Below are 20440 nucleotides of genomic sequence, written 5' to 3'. Positions count from 1 at the left end.
ACCTGTGCTTGTGCTGAGTTTTTCTGCCCTCTTTATATAGAATTTAATTGGAGGTTAAGAATAATAAATAACAGATATATATATACATATATATATATATATATATATATATATATTTCTTTTTCTCTTTTCAATTTTCGCAATGGGTTGACTTAGTTGGGGGTGTGGAGATATTGATTAAAGCAAATGTATACTATCTCGTATTTTCTTGTAGATTATCAAGGATATTATCGTATTAATAACTTGCTATGCTATGGGACGCGTTCTTTTGCTATAGTACAATCACAAAATTAATTATGGATAGATGTATTTGTCAATTATTCAAGCTTTACTCACGTGTCCCCAAGTAGTGCTTGAGAAGTTCTGACTATCTCTATAAGAAATTAAAATAAGATAAAAGGATCATATTGGATTCTCAAAAAGTTCTATATTTCCTCCGAAATTAATGGTTAATCATCTAGTATTCGACGTGTAATGTTTACTAGAGAGGGAAACGCTTTATACAAGAGTTTTTTCTATTTTCAAAACTCTAACCGGAAACCTCTTTTAAGGGTAGAATAATTTTAGCAAATACTACAGCTGATAAATGACGTTAGACAACTTAATTATTTATTGCATGGTGGCCATTTTAAACTTACAAGTACAACACTTCTGCTAAATAAATTTTGCCCAATGATATTCAACTGCCAATGGATTAAACTACCTCATATATTTAGAAATAAACTAAATAAAGAAATTTAAAACTATACATCTATGCAAAGAACTAGTGAAGAGCACGGAGGTATATAGGAGATTAACATATTACAATGAAATTAAAAATAATCCGGTTTTTCTTTAATAACAATGTTTCTTTATGTTGACAAGAACATTATATTTTATTAGATTTATTTCGATTTGAATTAATTTTGAATCTGCATTATCCCATAACAATGTGCTAAGAATCAAGTTTGATCATTGAATATTTGTCTTTTCTTAAGTAACTGTGTAACACAAGCCTGCACGATGTATCTATTTTATTAGACCTAATTTGTTTTGTTTAAAGACTTTGTTTATTCATTCTTCTCTTGATAGAGAAGCTGCTGGCTTAAATTAAAATATTCTTGAACTCTGGTTTGTATCATCTGTGATCAAATCACAATAATATTAGTCAAATGCTTGTATACTAATTGTACAGTTGGAATTTGCAATTATTGCTTTTTTTGTCTTCTCCATTTTTATTTTATTAATCCTATCGGGTGTATGTTTGTATCGGAATATAATATTGCATGACGAAATCAAATTACATAGTAAATATTTTCACTCTCATTTCAAAGGGCAGTCTCTACTCTCTATCCAGCTAACCTATTGTTTTACCTTTTCTTTTCCTATCTAGCTAAGCTACAGTTCGATTATCCAAACCCAACTTAAACTGTAGAGGAAGTTTCAGTGAAGTTCCTTTAGATTTTATAGCTTGTTTAACCAAACTTTTAAATCTGTTTATTTCAAAAAGTATTTTTTGAAAAAGTACTTTTACAGAGTAATCATTTGTATTTAATATTTATCTGTAAATTAATGCAGTTGAATTTGTAACGTGGTTTATAGACAATCGAATCAATTTGATCCCAAAATGATAAGTAAATTAAATAAAATGCAAGAGTTAGCGTTGAAATTGAAATAAAGCAGTAGATTGCTCTGGTTCCGAAAGCAGAGTTTCCGAAGACATTAATACAAATATTAAGAGACAAGAAATAAAGTATTATTGAGATTTTGAATAGTATATAGCATAAGTTTGTCAGAAAATTCATCTCCCCTACAATGGCGGTTGAAATCGTTGTTTATAGTTGCACCTAGGGAACAAGGTGTCACACCTCCTTCTCTACCTCTCAAAATAATAATAATAATATGTGTACGGGCCAAAGAGTTTTTCCAATTAAAGTGACAAAATTTGAATAGGGATTATTTTATTGTTCAGAGTCGCCACTTAGAATTGATTTATTCGGTGTTCCAAGTCACCATTTATTTGGATCCCTAGTCAAAGGAAGGTTTGACTCTATTTTAATCGGTCCGCGAAAATAAAGTTCGGGTAAGGAATTCTGTTGACCGGGGAGAAGGTATAAGGCATTCCCCGAGTCCCGTGGTTCTAGCACGGTCGCTTTATTGACTTAAACTTGGCTTGAATTAATTTTGGACAAACTGTGATTTATATTATTTTCATGTTTTACCTATCCTCTTTTATCTCTTGATTATTAGAAAAAATTAAAGAATATTTTTGAATAATAAGATGTCATAACCACACTACGCAAGCGAATGCATGATCGACGGAATTTATTATTTAGTCATAACGGCGCTACGCAAGCGAATCCGCAGTCATGACAGACGATTGTTAGCACGTTATTTACTTTTGAAAAATTGCTGCAATTGTGTTGGAGGAAACATTAACCCTCTTTTTTTCCAGAAAATTTATTAAATGTCACTACCACGCTACGCAAGCGAATCCGTGATTATGACAAAAGATTTATAAATTAATTAAAACTATTGAATATGACATGAAATTGATGAATTAACTTATTAAAAGTTAAGCGTCACGCTACACAAGTGAGTCCGTGGAGTTAAAACGCACCTACTATTTGCCTAACGTTTAAATTAATTAAAGGGAAACTAGTTAATTAACATAGTAGAAAAATCTGATATTATTATTATTTTTTCGAGCTTTATAGTTGGGAAAAATTATGCAAATAAATGTTGGACCAACTTTATCTATTTTAAAAGAAATGAGCCAACTTCTAGTTAAAAAAAATGGGCCAGCTTGTATGGAGCTTTTGGGTTGCTGGAATTTATTATTAAAATGGGCCAAGAATTGAATTTCAATTGGTCCAATGTTATATAGAAGAAAAGGGGTCATTTTGTTGTTTAAAGGTAAATGAGCCAACTTTTATCTTTGATTCAATAAGGCCCAAAGTTGATACAATCTTAGCTCTTTACTTAGTTTGAGTTCATGACCATTAACTACATAGTCACAATTGTATAAACGCCCACTTTACAAAAATAGCCATTTTTGCAAATCCAGCAAAATGGCCAGATTCACAAAGATATTATCACAGCATTCCTAGAAGCATATGTTGGCAGTGAAATTTCAGCAACTAAAACGAACTCATGCTATGTGTCATACACCTAAAGTCATTCATGGCATACTTAGCATTGTTACTCGGATATAATAGCTTGAAAACATGCTTAAAAAATCCATAAACGACTTACATATCACATTCAAAAACTTACAACTCAATATTCAAGTATTATGAAGGACTATATTCACATTATCACATGCTTGATACATAACAATAACATACAAGCTCTTTTGTTGTCAAACTATTCATCACATCAAACACATTTAAATGGTGCAGCATGTTCAAGTTGTTCCCATTGCTGAAAATACGTACATTACGAGTCTTAAAGGATTACCTGGTAGCAAAAGAATAAACAGTAGTTCAACAACTAAAGCAGCATAAAAACAATAGCAAAACAACAGCAAAACCAGCAGCAAATCCGTGTTAAAACAACCCGAAAACTTAGAGAGGGAACCCAGAAACGAACTCTAAAGAGGACTTATACTTTTCTAAAAGTTTGCACTCTAAGATTCACTCCCAAAGCTCACCATTTTAGCTTACTTTTCATGTGTTCAACTGTTGATTTTTTTTTTGTGTGACAAAGCAATTATAAAAAATGCCCCTTTGGAAGTAAGTGTGATGGAGTCCCCTCTATCAAAACAACCAGCTATTTCAAAAAATTAAAAATCAATCTTTTTAAAAGATTTTTCTACAAAATCTGCTCTTAAATTCAAAAGGCCAGACTTTTTGGTTCAAATCTTGTCAAGTATTTCAAACAAATCTGCTCTCCACTATTCAAAGACAGACTTTTATTCAAACACTATCCAAAGATCTACATTTTCTTACCAAACAATTTGACTTTTGAGTGTTGTACTCAAAGAGTCTTCAGCAGCAAATAAACAACTCAACAAGTACCATATACTCTTAAGTATTTTTCACTACCACACTTTTATCAATACAAAACTATTTTACTACTTCAACAAGTGCAAAAACAGAAAATTTAACATTTCAAACTTCAAAAACTAATGCTAAAATAATTAATAATAGACAAAATAAAATCTGAAAAATAAAAATAAATATAAAAAATCAGCCATGAAAAAGAATAGGATTTTACCATTTTATAATTCAAGTGGCCGAAAAAATGTTGGTATGCCAAAAGAGGGTGTTCGAGGAGGTCACCGGAATTTGGCCGGATTTTGGTCGCCGGATTTTCAGGGTGAAATTGGCATCAATAGCTAGGTCTTGTGGAGCTCTATCCATTGATGTAAGTATTGTGGGGTGGTAGTGGTTGGAGCTTCAATAATTTGGGCAAAAAAGTGACTGGAAAGTTTCCTAGATCTAAGATTCAAGGAGTTTGAGGGATTTTTGAAGGATTTGGTTTGGAGATATGAAAAGAGGAAGTTGTGGAGATTACATGGTGTGAATTTGGAGGTGTTTGGAGGTGGTCCGCCGGCGGCGGCGGTGGGGCGGCGGTAGTGGCTTGGAGGGAGAGAGAAGAGAGAGTGATGAGAGGGAAAGAAGAGAGAGGAAATAATGGGGAAATGGGGCAAATTTTTGGGGATTTTAGGCTTTAAATACCTAGGATGAAGATCAAACTAGGACCGTTGGATTAAATCAAGATGGGTGGATGAGATTGAATCTTGTCACTTAACCAAAACGACGTAGTTTCAAGACAAAACTACGTCGTTTTAAGCTCTTCTTGGCAGCCCCCTTTTGGACCGGGTTTGGGCTCTTTGGGCTCAAATTTTGGGCCAATTTTGGCACAATTTTAATTAAATTACACTAGCCCAAACCCCACCCCATTTATCAAACCATTACTCAACTCTTAAAACCTATACATACACAAATAAGAACAAACACACACACACACACACACATACATATTATATATATATATATATATATATATATATATATATATATATATAAGGCAAAAATTAGGCATTTACACAAAGTCCTAGGATCAAGCCCCTCTTAAATGACAATTATGGGGGCTATTGAAAAATGCGTAACAGCAAGCTATGGATGCCAAAATTCTGTATAACAGACTGCGTATTTAATACTACAGAATATCCTTTATTGAATGTCACCGCGTGGCATGCATTTGTTTGTCTTTATTAACAATATTCTCCTCAGGGGCTTACCGGTGCCAACCGGAGTTGCTGCCCCCGGTCTTGGTTTCCATCTGTCTCCGATTCTACGTGTCGCTCTGTTATACGAGTATTTAGTCTTAACCGTTTTTACACTATACAGATAGTCCCCCTGCGTTTTCGGCGGCACATCTTTGTGTCATCGGGAAGTTGGTGAAGATACCTTTCTTGGCGGAAAATGTTCTCATCTAAAAAGTTTCTGACACTTGATTAGACGTATTCCTTCACGTATTTAATGCCCCGAACACGCGTCACTCCACGATTTAGCAATACTTTTGCCGGTTTTCGAGGAAATTATGGCCACAATTGTAGATGTCTATTTCTTTACTCATAAGCCCCCTCATTCTTCTTTTACACTTCACAGTTTTTCAAAACTTTGATCTTAACTTCTTTGCATCCAACTCTTCCTATCTTTCACTTCACTTTAATCTTCTTCTTCAAAGAACTTTCACTTCCATTTACTAACCATGGCATCCTCTTTCAGGAACTCCAGCTTTTCAAAAAACAAAGAAAGTGCCGATGATGCTGCTCCTCCAACAGTGAGCACCATTATCCTCAGAAGGCTAACTAAAGATTTTAAGGAAAAGTTTCCTTCTGCTAACTCTCGCACGTGGGCTGTTGGCATGTACCATTCTTCCATCTGTCCTTCCAGCATTCCTGTCGTGAAGGAAGATTATGGTTTCCATGATTTCAACATCATCGCTCCCGATTTGGCGGAGCGAGTAACTTTCCCTAAGAGGTTTTTACATACATTTACATGTATCCTTTCACCTTGGGTCCATTCTCATTGAGCAGGGGACTTGACCCTGTAATTTTGGAGTTTTGCTACCGATATCAAGTCTGCTTGGCATAGGTAAGCCTATCTGTGTGGCGGGCGGTAGATTTTCTGCGACGACTATGCTAGGAGACAAGGGAAGACCTCTCCTTGGCCCCCATGATGAATCTTTACTCCCCTAAAATCTTTCACTAGGGAGTGATACATTTAAGCAAACATGGTCACCATGCTTTGCTTACCAGCTAGATGATGACAATAATTGCGGCTGGATGGAGCTGTTCGTTGTATTGCCACCAGGGACATCATCCCGGCCACAACTCCAGCTTTACCCGAGTCATGGACTCATACACGTAAGTCAAGTGTCTATTTTTTCCTTGATCAAAGGTTGTTCCTTACTGTTACTAATCTTTCTCTTCTCACTTTTTCAGCATATCGGTGGATACCTCCAAGGGTTGATGGCTTAGACCAATAGATCCAGAAGACTCTGGGTATTACCACGCCTGAGACCCGCCGGTGGAAAGAACTAGCCCTTAAATACGGGTGGAAGGCCAAAAATCATGGTAAGTTGATTCTTGATCTAATCTTGTTTCTACCTCGCGTATAAGAAAATTGGCTTACTTCTCTTTCTGTTGAATTCAGGCCTTGCGCAGGGCTCTGTTACTATCCCCGAGTAGGACGTTTTGGTTTATCCCACAGACGCAACAATGTTGCTACATGAGGCTTTTACCCAAACGGGTTCCATCGGATCTGCTTCCAATGCAGGTGCTTCCTCTCAAAGTACCCAGCCGGAGAACAAGAAACCAAAAAGGCAATGTTCCTCAACCTCCGAGGGTAAAAATAAAAGGGAAAAGAATGTTGCGCCCGAGTTAGTCGCAGCCGCTGTGGTGATCAATGATGATGGGGAAGCCAGTGATTAAGGGGCTTCCCTACAAAGGAGACGATGACCTTCATCAGCTCAATAGAATGCTCAATCAGTTGAGTTAATAACACCAACCGACGACGACATCCAGACGCTCTAGGAGAGTATGAAATAGTGAAAGATGTCAACTCACGCTTTCAGACCCTAGTCGCTGCTCCCGATACTGTGAGGCTGGGTACTTGGCCTCTTTTGTCTTCGGTTGATGAGCAACCAATAACTAGCACTGCTTTTGTTGCAGCTGCTTCTCAACCCACAATGCCATCAGCTTCATCTCCTTCTTCGCTAGCCATGCCTTTTCCACCAGCAACTGCTACATCATCTCAACCGGCCGCAGACACTCGAGAGGAGGATGTCCCTCCTCCCTAGTCCCTAGTCCCCAGTCCATGGGAATTTGGGGCATAACTATTCGCCCCATTCTGCAGATCCCCAGAGGAGGATGAGCGTTTCTCTCTCGGTTTCCACCGAGTGCCATCTGCTATCGGCCGGTGGAACCCGCTAATTACCTGAAGCCTCTGGTTCAGATAAAGATAAGAATAAAATACACTCTCTCTCAGGGGAGTGTATGATAAACAATGTCATGCACAACGTGGCAATGATATAATACTTGTTCCCTTTACTATTTCTTCTAGCTTCGCTATGGCAAGACTTTTTATTTGAACTTTTGCTTTCCAGGCTAACTTCTATGACTGTGAGGGCATTTAGAAGTTTATACTTGATAAAGAAAAACTCACATTAGACGGGATAAACTGTTGGCCGAACGGGATCAAATTATTGCTCGCCTCCTGGTACTGGAAGCACAGGATGTATATTCTCTATCCTTGCATACATTACTGATCGTATTTATGGTTCCCTGCCTTACATACTTAGTACTTTATTCGTACTGACGTCCTTTTATTTGTGGACGCTGCATGTCGTGCTGCAGGTCCTGATAGACAGGCAGGTGCAGCTCCCCCACCACAGTAGGCTGTCCAGTTCAGTGGTGATTGGTGAGATCCCTTCTCTGGACTTGCCTTGGTCTTGATTTGCATTTTTGTTATAGACATTATGGGTATGTCGGGGCCCTGTTCCAGCTATGTTGCAGCACTTATGTTCATTTAGAGGCTCATAGACAAGTGTCGATACATGTATAGTTTGGTATGCCTTGTCGGCTGGTTTTTGTTATATAGTCTTTCATGGTAGCGTGGTAGCTCATACCTTATATGTAGTTTTTTGATTGTCTGGTCATCCCCTGCTATGTATGTTCATGCCGTCATATTTTATTGCTGGTTGTCCATGATCCAGGTCTACCATTTATATTGATCTCGTCAGCCCTAAAAGATAATAATGAAGGTTAGATGAAATGTACGTTGGTGCTCGGCAAGTATGGTCGGGTGCTAGTCATGGCCGTTCATAGTGAAGAGTTAGTCCTAATAACGTGTACAGAGGATACCGACCTTACGTCACTCCGAAAGGTTTAGAATGTGATTCCATGAGTCGAGCATGCATTATATATATGTATCTATTTTACTCTACCGAGCCACGCTATAGTTGGCCGGGTACGACACCTATTGTGCAACCACTGATCAGTTGGGTTTTACCGAGCTCCACGTGGCCGGGTACGATTCTACCGAGCCTATTATGGCCGGGTACGATATGATGATGATGATGCCCACAGAGGCGAATGCTTTAAAGGTGCCCACAGAGGCAAATGTTTTAAAGGTTTATGTATTTATACATATGTATCATGCATTTCATGTCAGTAGCCCTCAGAGGTACTAAGATGTTACAGGTTGTATATTCTCTATCCTTGCTTACATTACTGATCGTATTTATGGTTCCCTGCCTTACATACTCAGTACTTTATTCGTACTGACGTCCTTTTATTTGTGGACGCTGCATGTCGTGCTGCAGGTCCTGATAGACAGGCAGGTGCAGCTCCCCCACCACAGTAGGCTGTCCAGTTCAGCGGTGATTGGCGAGATCCCTTCTCCGGACTTGCCTTGGTCTTGGTATGCATTTTTGTTATAGACATTATGGGTATGTCGGGGCCCTGTTCCGGCTATGTTGCAGCACTTATGTTCATTTAGAGGCTCATAGACAAGTGTCGACTCATGTATAGTTTGGTATGCCTTGTCGGCTGGTTTTTGTTATATAGTCTTTCATGGTAGCGTGGTAGCTCATACCTTATATGTAGTTTCTTGATTGTCTGGTCATCCCCTGCTATGTATGTTCATGCCGTCATATTTTATTGCTGGTTGTCCATGATCCAGGTCTACCATTTATATTGATCTCGTCAGCCCTAAAAGATAATAATGAAGGTTAGATGAAATGTACGTTGGTGCTCGGCAAGTATGGTCGGGTGCTAGTCGTGGCCCTCCAGTTTGGGTCGTGACACCCTCGAAGAGGCAAGTTCGAGGCCTCGATTGTTAGCGATTCGGCTTGGTTAACATCTTGTTTTTAAGCTCTTATCTCGTTTCTAAGTCTTTCACATAACGTCAACTGCCTAACAACTAGCATAAAAATAGATCACCTATTTTTAGAACCACTAAATCAAATTTAATTATTATTACCATTTTCACGGTAAACACAACCCAAACCTGGTCATTTATAGTCTGATTGACCTTTCTTCACCGGAAATACAACACCGACTCTCTGAATTATGGACTGAGAAAACCCCCTTCCAAGTCATTCACTGCCCCAACACATAGGCAAGTATCTTATCATCACGTCAATACCATGCGATAACCAATCATGAACAATTATAGCAAAACGCGCATAGCCTCACGCTCTCAGAAGTGCAGCTACCGAGCTAAAATGATAGAATATCCTTTCGCAAAGGTGACGACAATAGCCCAACCAACCATGCCAGGAGAAACATCTCGCACCACATCTGTAGCACCATTACAATTCTTGATTTACAATAAGCGCTTCGTGTCACATAAGATAGAGTAGGAAGGAAACAAGGGCGTAAGCCTCGAAGGAATTAAACCGCACGATGAGGAATCAAGAAGGGAAGTGCTCTTAACAGCCCTGAAGCCTCTCGAAGATAAGTACAGACGTCTCCGTACCGATCTGCAAGACTCTACTAGACTCGCTCATGACTCGTGAGACTTAAGGGAATCTTGTGCTCTGATACCATATTGTCACAACCCAAAATCTACTAAGAGTTGTGATGGTGCCGGACACACTGTCAGGCAAGCCAACACCAAGAAGTTAATTAAATTTCCATTTTAGTAATTATTGAAATCATTTCTTTATACATTAAACAATAATTAATGAAATTCACATAAATAAACATGAAGTCTTTAACAAACTTAATGTTAAATTATCCCATAATCATCCCAGAACCCGGTGTTACAAGTACATGAGCAACCACTAGGAAATCGAATAAAGTACAATAACTGTCCGGAATACAATTTGAACAGAAAGTAAATACAATACACTGAAAGAGACTATGCTCGCTGCGGGTCGCCTCGAGGAATGCAACTCACCTAAGTCTCCGTATCAACCATGCTGCTATGCCCACTAGGCCACTAGAGATACATGTGCATGTGCAATAAAAATGCACAGCAAGTGTAGCATGAGTACAAAAACAACGTGTACTCAGTAAGTATCTCGTCTAATCTCGAAAAAGTAGAGACGAGAGGTCGACTTCGACACTTACTAATGGTCCAATAATGATATATCAACAATATAATAAATCGAGAATTTTATAAAAATTCTTGTAACTCAATAGCATGAAGCAAGTAAACAGTTCTTCCGTTTATAGGAAATTTTCCAAATTCATTTTTTCATCATTTATACATTTATCTCAGACTAGGGAGAAATAAATATCAACACCTATAAATCTCAAGGCAAGCAATACAAGCATGCGCAAATCATACCGAGGTTGTATGGCCCGATCCAACAATATTTACACTGTACACTGCCAGAGGGTCGAATGGCGCAAACCATAGATGCATCTATTTAATCTACCGAGATGTTCGACCCGTTCCACAATATATAAACACATTCAAACAGTGAAACAAGAATTCATCGAGGAGCAACTATCCAAGAAAAGACAATTTCTCTTTTAAAAATCAAGAAACGATGATTAGACCTTTAGAAATTCATCTACACGTTCGACATGTTTTAAGAATTTTTAAATTGACAACAAGATTTCAAATATTGCAAGTAAAGCATGATGTTGGGTCCTAGACTACCCGGACTTAAGCATAATAGTAGCTACGTACGGACTCTCGTCACCTCGTGCATACGTAGCCCCCACAAATAGAAGCATAAATCTAATTAATTCACCTATGGGGACAATTCCCTCTTACAAGGTTATAAAGGAGACTCATCTCGCTCCGAAGGATATATCCCAATTAAAGAACTAGTCAATACATGCTCAAGAGTTCATATTCTAATTATTAAACTAATTCCCTAACCTTAAATGCAAGGTTCCTAAAATTTATCCCCGGGCCCACATGCCCGAATTTCGAAAATTTTTGAAGAAAGTTGTTACCTATAACCTAAGGATCAAGAATATATGATTCCTACTAAATTCTATAATAAATTTTTTGGTTAAATCTCATTTTTGTCAAAACCCTAGGTTCTTACCTAAACCTTTGATTTTTCCTAATTTTACATGTTAATCTACCCATAATCTATGTATTTAAACTCACGTTATGTAGAAATTACTTACCTCAAAGTGCTAGGTGAAAAACCTCTTCCAAAAGCTTCCAAAATCGCCCAAGAGATGAAAGGAAATGAGCTAAATGGTCTAAGTCTCGAAATTAATAGTTGTGCACAGGCCTCAGATGTCGCATTTGCGACACCTGGTTCGCAAATGCGACAAAACTATTTCAAATGCGAACATGGGCCTCCTCTGCCAAGGTTGCAAATGCAACTAATGAGTTGCAAATGCGGACTCTGCTGAGGTCGCAAATGCGATAAAAACTTTGCAAATGCGACCAAAACATCGCAAATGCGAACTCTGCCTCAGGTCAGGCTGCATCGCAAATGCAAGGCCTTTCTCGCAAATGCGAGGTTTGTAAATGCGAACAATTTCTCGCATTTTCGAGACCTGCAAGTGCTGCCAAGAACACCAGAAAATCTGGTGTGCTTTCAACTCCTCCCACACGTCCGAAACTCACCTGAGGCCATTGGGAACCCGTCCAATCACACAACTCAGTCCCATAACATAACACGAACCTGATCGAGGCGTCAAATCACATCAAACAACATCAAAATCCTAAATCACACCTCGATTCAAACTTAATGAACTTTAGAACTTCAAACTTCTTCATTCGATGCTGAAACCTATCAAATCTCGTCCGATTGACCTCAAATTTTGCGGACAAGTGATATTTGACATTACGGACCTACTTCGACTTCCAAAATAGGATTCCGACCCCGATATCAAAAAGTCCACTTCCAGTCAAATTCCTCAAAAACCTTCAAATTTCTATCTTTAGCCAAATGACTCCAAAATGAACCACGGACCTCCGAATTCACTTCCGATCGCGCTCCCACCACCTGAATTACCATACAGAGCTATTCCCAAACTCAGAATCCCAAGTGGACATTGATAACACTGAAATGCACTTCAACACAAACTTTTATAATTCTTTCAAAAATGCTAACTTCCACAATAGGTGCCGAAACATTCTCGAGTCTTTCAAAAACCGATCCGGACTTACGCCCAAGTTCGAAATCATCATACGAACCTGCGGGACCTTCGAATCCCGATTTCGAGGTCGTTTACTAAAAAATCCCATCTTAGTCAAATTCTTTCAACTTAAAGCTTCCGAAGTGAGAATTCTCTTTCCAATTCAACTCCGAACTTTCTAGAATTCAATTCCGACCATGTGTACAAGTCATAATACCTGAAGTGAAGTTGCTCATGGCCTCAAACTGCTGAGCGATGCGCTAGAGCTCAAAACGACCGGCCGGTCGTTACAGATACGCATAGAGTCTTCGCACTATCGAAGAATTTTTGAAACGAGACTCTCTTCACCTGGTATGTCTTAGATCCATTCTTTGACATGTAAATAAATTTTTAACACGAAAAGATTTTCCTAGAATCGTTATTGTCTTCAATTGCGTGTTACGAACACCTATACGCAATCCTACGTAACTAAGTAATGAATGAAATGAAACCATTTTTTGTCTTTCAAAAGTTGACTTCGTAAAGTAGAAAAATGGACAATTCGTGCCTTCATTTTTATTTTCTTCGAAATCAAATTTGGAATTTCTTATTCTAGTCCACAAATTCTTTCTGGCTTCTCACCTCTTTTGTGTGTCAATTTTCTTAGTCTACGTGTTTACCTTGTAACTACAATCTCCAGTTGGTCTTCATATTACTATGTTCTACCTGTGTTAATTGAGAATGTTGCACAAATGGAAGTCGAATTCAGATCCGAACACTACTTTTTATTTTCTTCATTCTTTTGTCCTCTATTCTTTTTAATTCCAAATATCCGTAGTCATTTACGCCATCATTAGAATCATCTTAATTCGTTATAATTAGTTGTGTAATCAAGTTCCGTTTTATTGATTTTCTCTTGTATGCCATAATAATAATTTGTCAAATTTGTCTTGTTGAAAGTAGCATAAAATTAAAGAAGGAGACGATGCAATTAAAGTTTCTAGAGGCTTCATATCTTGGATGAACTGAGCATCAATAAGAATGCTAAAACTATAACATTACCATCTAAAGTTAGAAGTACAAACCCATAGTATCAATAAGAATAAATTAATACCCAATTAATTGCAGCACTAAATATTCTGTAAAACGAATTAGAGCTGCGAATACACTTATATAAAGTCAAGATATGCACCCTCAAGTTTATGGGTGTAAATTTGAAAGAGTTTGTCCAAGATTTTCGATCCAAACTTTTCTTCATCCATTGGCTGGTGATGTTTCCTTTGGTAGAATCTCTTGTTTTTCAATGCTAAAACTTCCATTTCTTACAATAGCTGCTTCTATTTCAGACGGAGATGTTATGTACACTGGTATATTGAATGAATCCCCCTCGTCTTCATCAATGTCGCCCTGAAAAAATGGAAGAAATACCCAAAATAGTCATTCACCCGACTGCTTAAACTAAAAATAGCTAACGAATATGTATGTGAAGTTTATGAGTTCCTACAGTGACCTCTAGTAAATGGGAGAAATTCAAAAATAGTCAGATTTACAACTAGTCGTTCAAAAATAGCCCAGTTTCAAAAGTAATCGAAATTTAGCCACTTTTCATGTAAAGATAAATCTGAGCGAAAACACCGTTTAAAACCCGAAAAATACGTCAGTATATTATACTGGAGTTCCAGCATAAGTATGCTTGAACTCCAACATATTATACTGGAGTTCAAAGATAAGTATGCTGGAACTCCATACTCCAGCATAATATGATGGAGTTCCAGCATAAGTACATTAGAACTCCAGCATAATATACTGGAGTTCCAGCAAGTATAATTGTCCAGTATAATATACTGGAGTTTGGAGCACTGGTGCTCCAGTCTCCAGTATATTATACTAGAGTCGGTAAAGTATACCGGTCCAGCATAATATGCTGGAGTTCATACACAAGTGCACCGAACTCCAGTATATTATGCTGGACCGGTCTCTGTTGCAGCAAAATAGTGGCTATTTTTCGTTGACTTCGTAAACGCTGGCTATTTTTAAATGACCAGTCCGAAAACTGGCTATACCGTGCTATTTTTACTTAGTAAATGTACAATAAGTTATAACTAGGTTCACAATCTATTATTTAGTAGATTTTTTACTACATATATAGGATATGTGCAAAAGCTATTGGGTTTACCGGAACACATACCTATTAAGTTGGATCCGCCCCCGAATCCAACATATAGAGATAGTATTTTTTTTTATTTTTTATTTTTGGTAATTACAGATTTTATTACCAACAAGAATATGTGCATGTATAAACAAAAAACTCCTGAAATTGGACATATGGCCCCAAAGTCGGGACAAGCAGCTTGCATTGATCTTCTACTCCTATACATCTTCCTATCGAGCTATGGGTAAAAATTTAAGAACTTCATTTGTTTGTTTAGCCGTATCTTCATACTCCCTCTGCAATAAACTTCTTTAAGATAGTAATTAATACGGTTAGACTTTAACATGTAATTAATCTAATATCCATAGCATGCCTATGTGTTGCCAAATGATATTCAAAGTAGGCAAATTCAGGATTTAAAAGATAGTAAACCACCCTCTTTTATATATATATATATAAAATTATAGTCCAAGTGGGAGACCATAGATGTACGCGCTACCCTACTTATACGTAGAATCTGGGCCATCTATATATGTCAAATAGGACATAATTATAATTATTTTTCTTGTAAATTAAAGTGCTCATGACGCATAAAATTAATTTGTGTCATGACCAAGTAACAACCTTGTTAGATTGCATAATATCAATACCTTCGTCGCCAACTCCACGAAACATGATCTCAATATGTCAGCTAACATATTGTAGATCACCTGAGAATGAGGGGCTCCATCTGGACGAGCTGGAACAGTAATAAACACTAGCCCTCCAGGGACTACCTCGATCAAGCGTTCAAGAACGAGTTCATATCTTTCTCATATTGTCTTTTATATTCCCTAATTACTTCTTCCTTAGCATGGGAATAGTAAACTTTCCCTTAATTTGTTCCAAGCAAGTGAACGTTTGTCTTCAACCTCGCTTGGAACTCTAGAAAGAAAATGGAGACCATAAGAGCTGTTGACAATATGAATAGATTCAGCTGGGAAAACACGATCATAAAACGATCCCACAGCAGCAGCAACATAATATGACTTATTAGCTGGGATAGAAGCGAAAAGGGTATTGAAATCATTAAAGGAGTGATCATTAAAGAAAACTTGAATTTTAGGTAATTTTCAGTACTTTCATTTGTATTTTTCATGCTTTGGAGCTTCAGTTCTACAGATTCGACAATGCTTTTAACTGAAATAAATGTACGTTAGTTCCTGTTGAACAACCCATATCAGTAATCTGAAAGATTCACCGTTGTATATTAAATCTTTCAAATTGAAGATTTTCCATCATAACTGTATGCACAAGCAGCATGGTAGCATGAAGAACACATCTCTACAAAAACATCAAAATTTTAACACATTTAACCAGTTATTATCAGCTTGTGAATATGCGCCTCGTTTACATGTATTACTAATATATAATGCATAATCCAATTCATATAAGCTAGGAAGAAATAAAGAAAACCTGATAGGCGGAATTTAATTTGTAACTGAAAGGGCTTGCACCACTAGCCATTGCAAATTCATAAGAACTGTACCTATTCTTTTCTAGAGTCATCTCCATATATACCTATGATAGTGACAGAATGAATAAATGCAGTCTGTATGTGTGTGAGGATGGCTTTAATTACGATGGTTTAACTAGTAGTATAACAATTTATAGACGGTAGAATCTATTAAATTAATGAGATGTTCACGTACATATACACTATTGGAAACTTTATTACCCTCGCTATTCAAGTTTTAATTTTATTACATCCTATATATATGTCACACCCCCTTTTTCACCTCACTGAACCCTCTTAAAAATATAAGAAAAATATTTGTAAAGCTTGAAAGGGTTTTTAATTAAAAAGTGACAAAATTGTGTTCAAAAGGAAATAATTCAGAGTCGCCACATGACGTTTAATTTCGGTGTGTCAGGTCACCGTTTTTCTAAAATAATAATTTTTTTCCTTTCAAAATACTTGAGACTCCAAAACTAAGTCTTCACCAGAGATTTGGGTAAGGGGGTAATGCTGTATTCTGGGTCGGGCCCGGGCCTAAATGGGCCAAACGGGCCTGGGCTCTGGCGGTCCCGGGATTCGTGGGCTCAACGGGTGGAACCAGCCCGTGACGGGCCTAAGCCCATATGGTCCTGGGCTAAACGGGCCGTGCCCGTGGGCTTAGCGGGCCTAACGGGCTTTTTTATTTCCGGGCTTTTTTTTTTTAATTTTTTTTGTTTAAGGCAATTTCTTGTAAACCATATCATGGCTATATAAATAATATATATGTAGAAATCTAATTATTAAAGTGCTTGACGAAAAAGTAAAATAGCAAAACAATAGTAAAACTAAATTACCATGCATAATAAATTAATAAGAAAGTACAACATGAAGCATAAATACGTCTAATAATTTTAAAATAACACAAATTATTGAAATATCTTAAAGACGAATTTGCGGATAAATACCATCAACACAATACGTTATATGTCTCCTTAAAATGCCTGTGGTACACCCTGAACGAAAATTTAAGACTCTTCCACAGTTCTTGCTGTCACCACCTTTTTGCGCGCCCGCCCCGAAGGGTTGAATGCGCGAGGGAGTTTTTCCAATTTAAGTGACAATATTCGAAATGGGATTATTTATTTAATTCAGAGTCGCCACTTGGGAAAGGTTTGGCTTTTGGTGTCCCAAGTCACCGGTTTGTCTTGAATCCCAAATCGAGGAAAATATTTGACTTTCCAAATGAAATCTGCGAACCAAAAATTCTAAGTAAGGAATTCTGTTGACCCGAGGGAAGGTGTTAGGCACCCTCGAATCCCGTGGTTCTAGCATGGTCGCTTAAATTGTTATAATGGCTAGATATCTGATTTAATACATGTTATTACTTTATGTGCTTTCATTAAGTTTAAAACCACTTTTATTATTATTTATTTTTTATGGAATTGCAACGTCGTGAAAATGCGTTTCGAACCACGTCACAATCAATGCGCCCGTGGTTGTTAATACATTCCGACTCTGTTGAGATTTGGATCTGGGTCACATAAATGTGCACCCGAATTTAAGAAGGTAAGATTATTAAAATGCGTGCTGGAATTAACCAATATTATTTAACTAAACAATTTTCTTACAAGTTCCGAAATGGTCTATTCGTTTGATTTTTAACTTAGACGGAGTTACTACACCATTTATTTATTTACTTGGCAATCTAATTTTAATCTAAAACAATTACATGCTGGAATTAACCAATATTATTTAACTAAACAATTTTCTTACAAGTTCCGAAATGGTCTATTCGTTTGATTTTTAACTTAGACGGAGTTACTACACCATTTATTTATTTTTAAGCAATATATAGATAGTTCATCCGTTAAGCTATCGTTGGATGTTCCACTATATATACATTAAATAGCTACATGATTCCGATTTTTGTAAGCTAAATAATTTATATATACAAATAAAATTAAGAATATAATTCAAAATAAATTTAGAACTTCAATTCTTCATTTTTCGTATTCATGCTTCCTGTTTCAGTTTACAATAATCAGCGTGTCAGTTGTGTACCTGATATTGGAAGCAAAAGAAAATGAAGATGAGAATCAGCAACAGTAATAACAATACAGCAACAACAACTGCCCAGCAACAGTAACAACCCAGTAACAGACCGGTGGAGTAGTAATCCCAAAAACAAAAGTTTCAAGCTTTCATGAAACAACAATTAATTCTGATTTCAAACAATGAAAGAAAGCAGAATATTTTTTTTAGTTTTTAATTTTATTTTTGAAAGCTTAAATATTTTTCGGAAATTTTTCTTTCTCTTAAATTTTTTCTCTCTATCTCTATCTGTCTTTTTTCAAAATCTAATTTCAAGACCTCTCTATATATATCCCCCAACCCATAAAATTCTTTTAATCAATTAAAATCAACCCATTTTCTCTACCAAACCCATTATCTTCCCACTCATCCCCATTACATTAAATAAACATATCACGCCACCCCATTATATTTTGTTCCTCATGCCTAACATAAATAAATGCAAGATTTCCCCACTAAATTTTGTCTTGTCCCCCCTTTATATTAAACAACTATATCACAATTCACCCCATTTCATTTTGTCCCCCATGATTCATATAAACAAATACAAAAAAGTACAATTCCTAAACTACCCCTCCGACCCTATTACAAATTACTATTTTACCCCCGAAAGTACTATGAATTAACAAACTACCCATCAGCTATAACACATCAATTAATCAAACTTAACCAAAATATAGACAATATGATTAATTTCTAACAATGTTCAAACAACAAATTTCATAAACATGATTTCTTCAACATTTCAACAACAAATCATATGAACATGATTTCAACCACAAATCATATGAACACAAATTGAACAACCAAGAACAACTAAAATTTGATTGAACAATATTTTTAGCAACAACAAACCTATTTTCGGATTTAAACAACAACAACAATCAAACAAGTATATTTAGATTTCTAAATTCAATAATATTGAACTCAAAATCAACCATAACAAAATTACAACCAACAATTCCTATATCAAACTTAAACAAGATTATGAGACAAATTCAAGAGATAATCATAAATGATAAACAAAAAATCAAACTATACAAATTTCGGATTCAAAATCAACAAACATAATATGAACATGAATTAAATCTAAAAATAAAAACGACGGATTCAAATGATTAAAACCAACATACTTCCCTTATTACAACTAAATTCTTTTAGGCAAATGACAAAACAAAACCTAAGAAGAAACAATTATGAATTTAAACTTGAACTTAACAATATTAACAATTTCCGGAAAATACATAAAATACATTAAACAAATTGAAGAAACAATTAATTAAACTTCAATTTGTATCTAACTAATATTAAACTAACAAATATTCACTTAAACAATAATACAAACATGAAATAAACATGAAAACAACTAATTAAACTTCTATTTTGAAATCTGAAAATTAATTCAATCAAACACATGAACACATCAGAAAATTATTTCAACGATGAACAACGAACAAGACAAGAATTGAATCATTTAACGAGTTTGGATTCGGAAAATATCAAAAAAAATATGGACAAAAATAAAACTTAGAACAACTAACCGTAAATGACCAACGACGAACATCGAATGAACTCTAAATGAAACCAACGAAACTTTGACATAACGAAGAAGACGAAGCAAGAGCCGAAGCATGGAATCGTGAAGCAGCAGCGCCGGCAGCAACAACGACAACCCAGCTCCGGCGAACCAGCAACGGTAGCAGCAGCACGATGGAGGAGACATACCCAGCTGCCACGACGAGGCAGGAGAAGCAGCGGCGCCGGTGGTGTTTGATCGATGAAGTAGCAGCTGCGCCGGTGGGGTTTGGACGATGAAGCAGCAGAAGTTGACGCGGAATCAGCTGCCATGGAAGCGAGTGGTCGACGAAGGCAATGGCGGACTGCTTGGTGGAGCTGGGCAGCCATGGATGTCGAGCTCAAGCTCGAGCTTGACGAAAGACGAAGAAGATGAAGTGACGACGCAGAGATAGCTACGCGGACAACAGTAGCTATGGTTCTTGGGGTCGTTTGGTCATGACGAACTGTTTGTTGATGGTGTTTGGACGAGAGGGAGTAGGGTCAAAGGCAGCCATGGTTGTGCTTTGGAGTTTTGAGGAAGAAAAAGGAGAATAGGGGGGGATGTTTTAGGCATTTTTAGGGTTTTCTTACTTCTTTTTTTTGTTTTATTTTGTTTGTACAATAATAG

At 36.9% G+C, this 20440-nt stretch overlaps 1 long non-coding RNA gene across 1 annotated transcript; it reads right to left on the bottom strand.

Moving 5' to 3' along the window:
* Positions 1-3194: 3194 nt before the first annotated feature.
* On the bottom strand, positions 3195-4626 carry LOC104227840 (uncharacterized). The gene is made up of 2 exons (XR_711197.2): positions 4198-4626; positions 3195-3438 (listed from the first exon to the last, which is right to left on the bottom strand). It is a non-coding gene; the product is annotated as an uncharacterized lncRNA (long non-coding RNA).
* Positions 4627-20440: the final 15814 nt, after the last annotated feature.

This window comes from Nicotiana sylvestris, chromosome 9 (genome assembly GCF_000393655.2).
Source record: "Nicotiana sylvestris chromosome 9, ASM39365v2, whole genome shotgun sequence".
Lineage (NCBI taxonomy): Eukaryota > Viridiplantae > Streptophyta > Magnoliopsida > Solanales > Solanaceae > Nicotiana > Nicotiana sylvestris.
The sequence above is the reverse complement of the archived record's forward strand: the minus strand, read 5'-3'. Positions and strand labels throughout refer to the sequence as shown.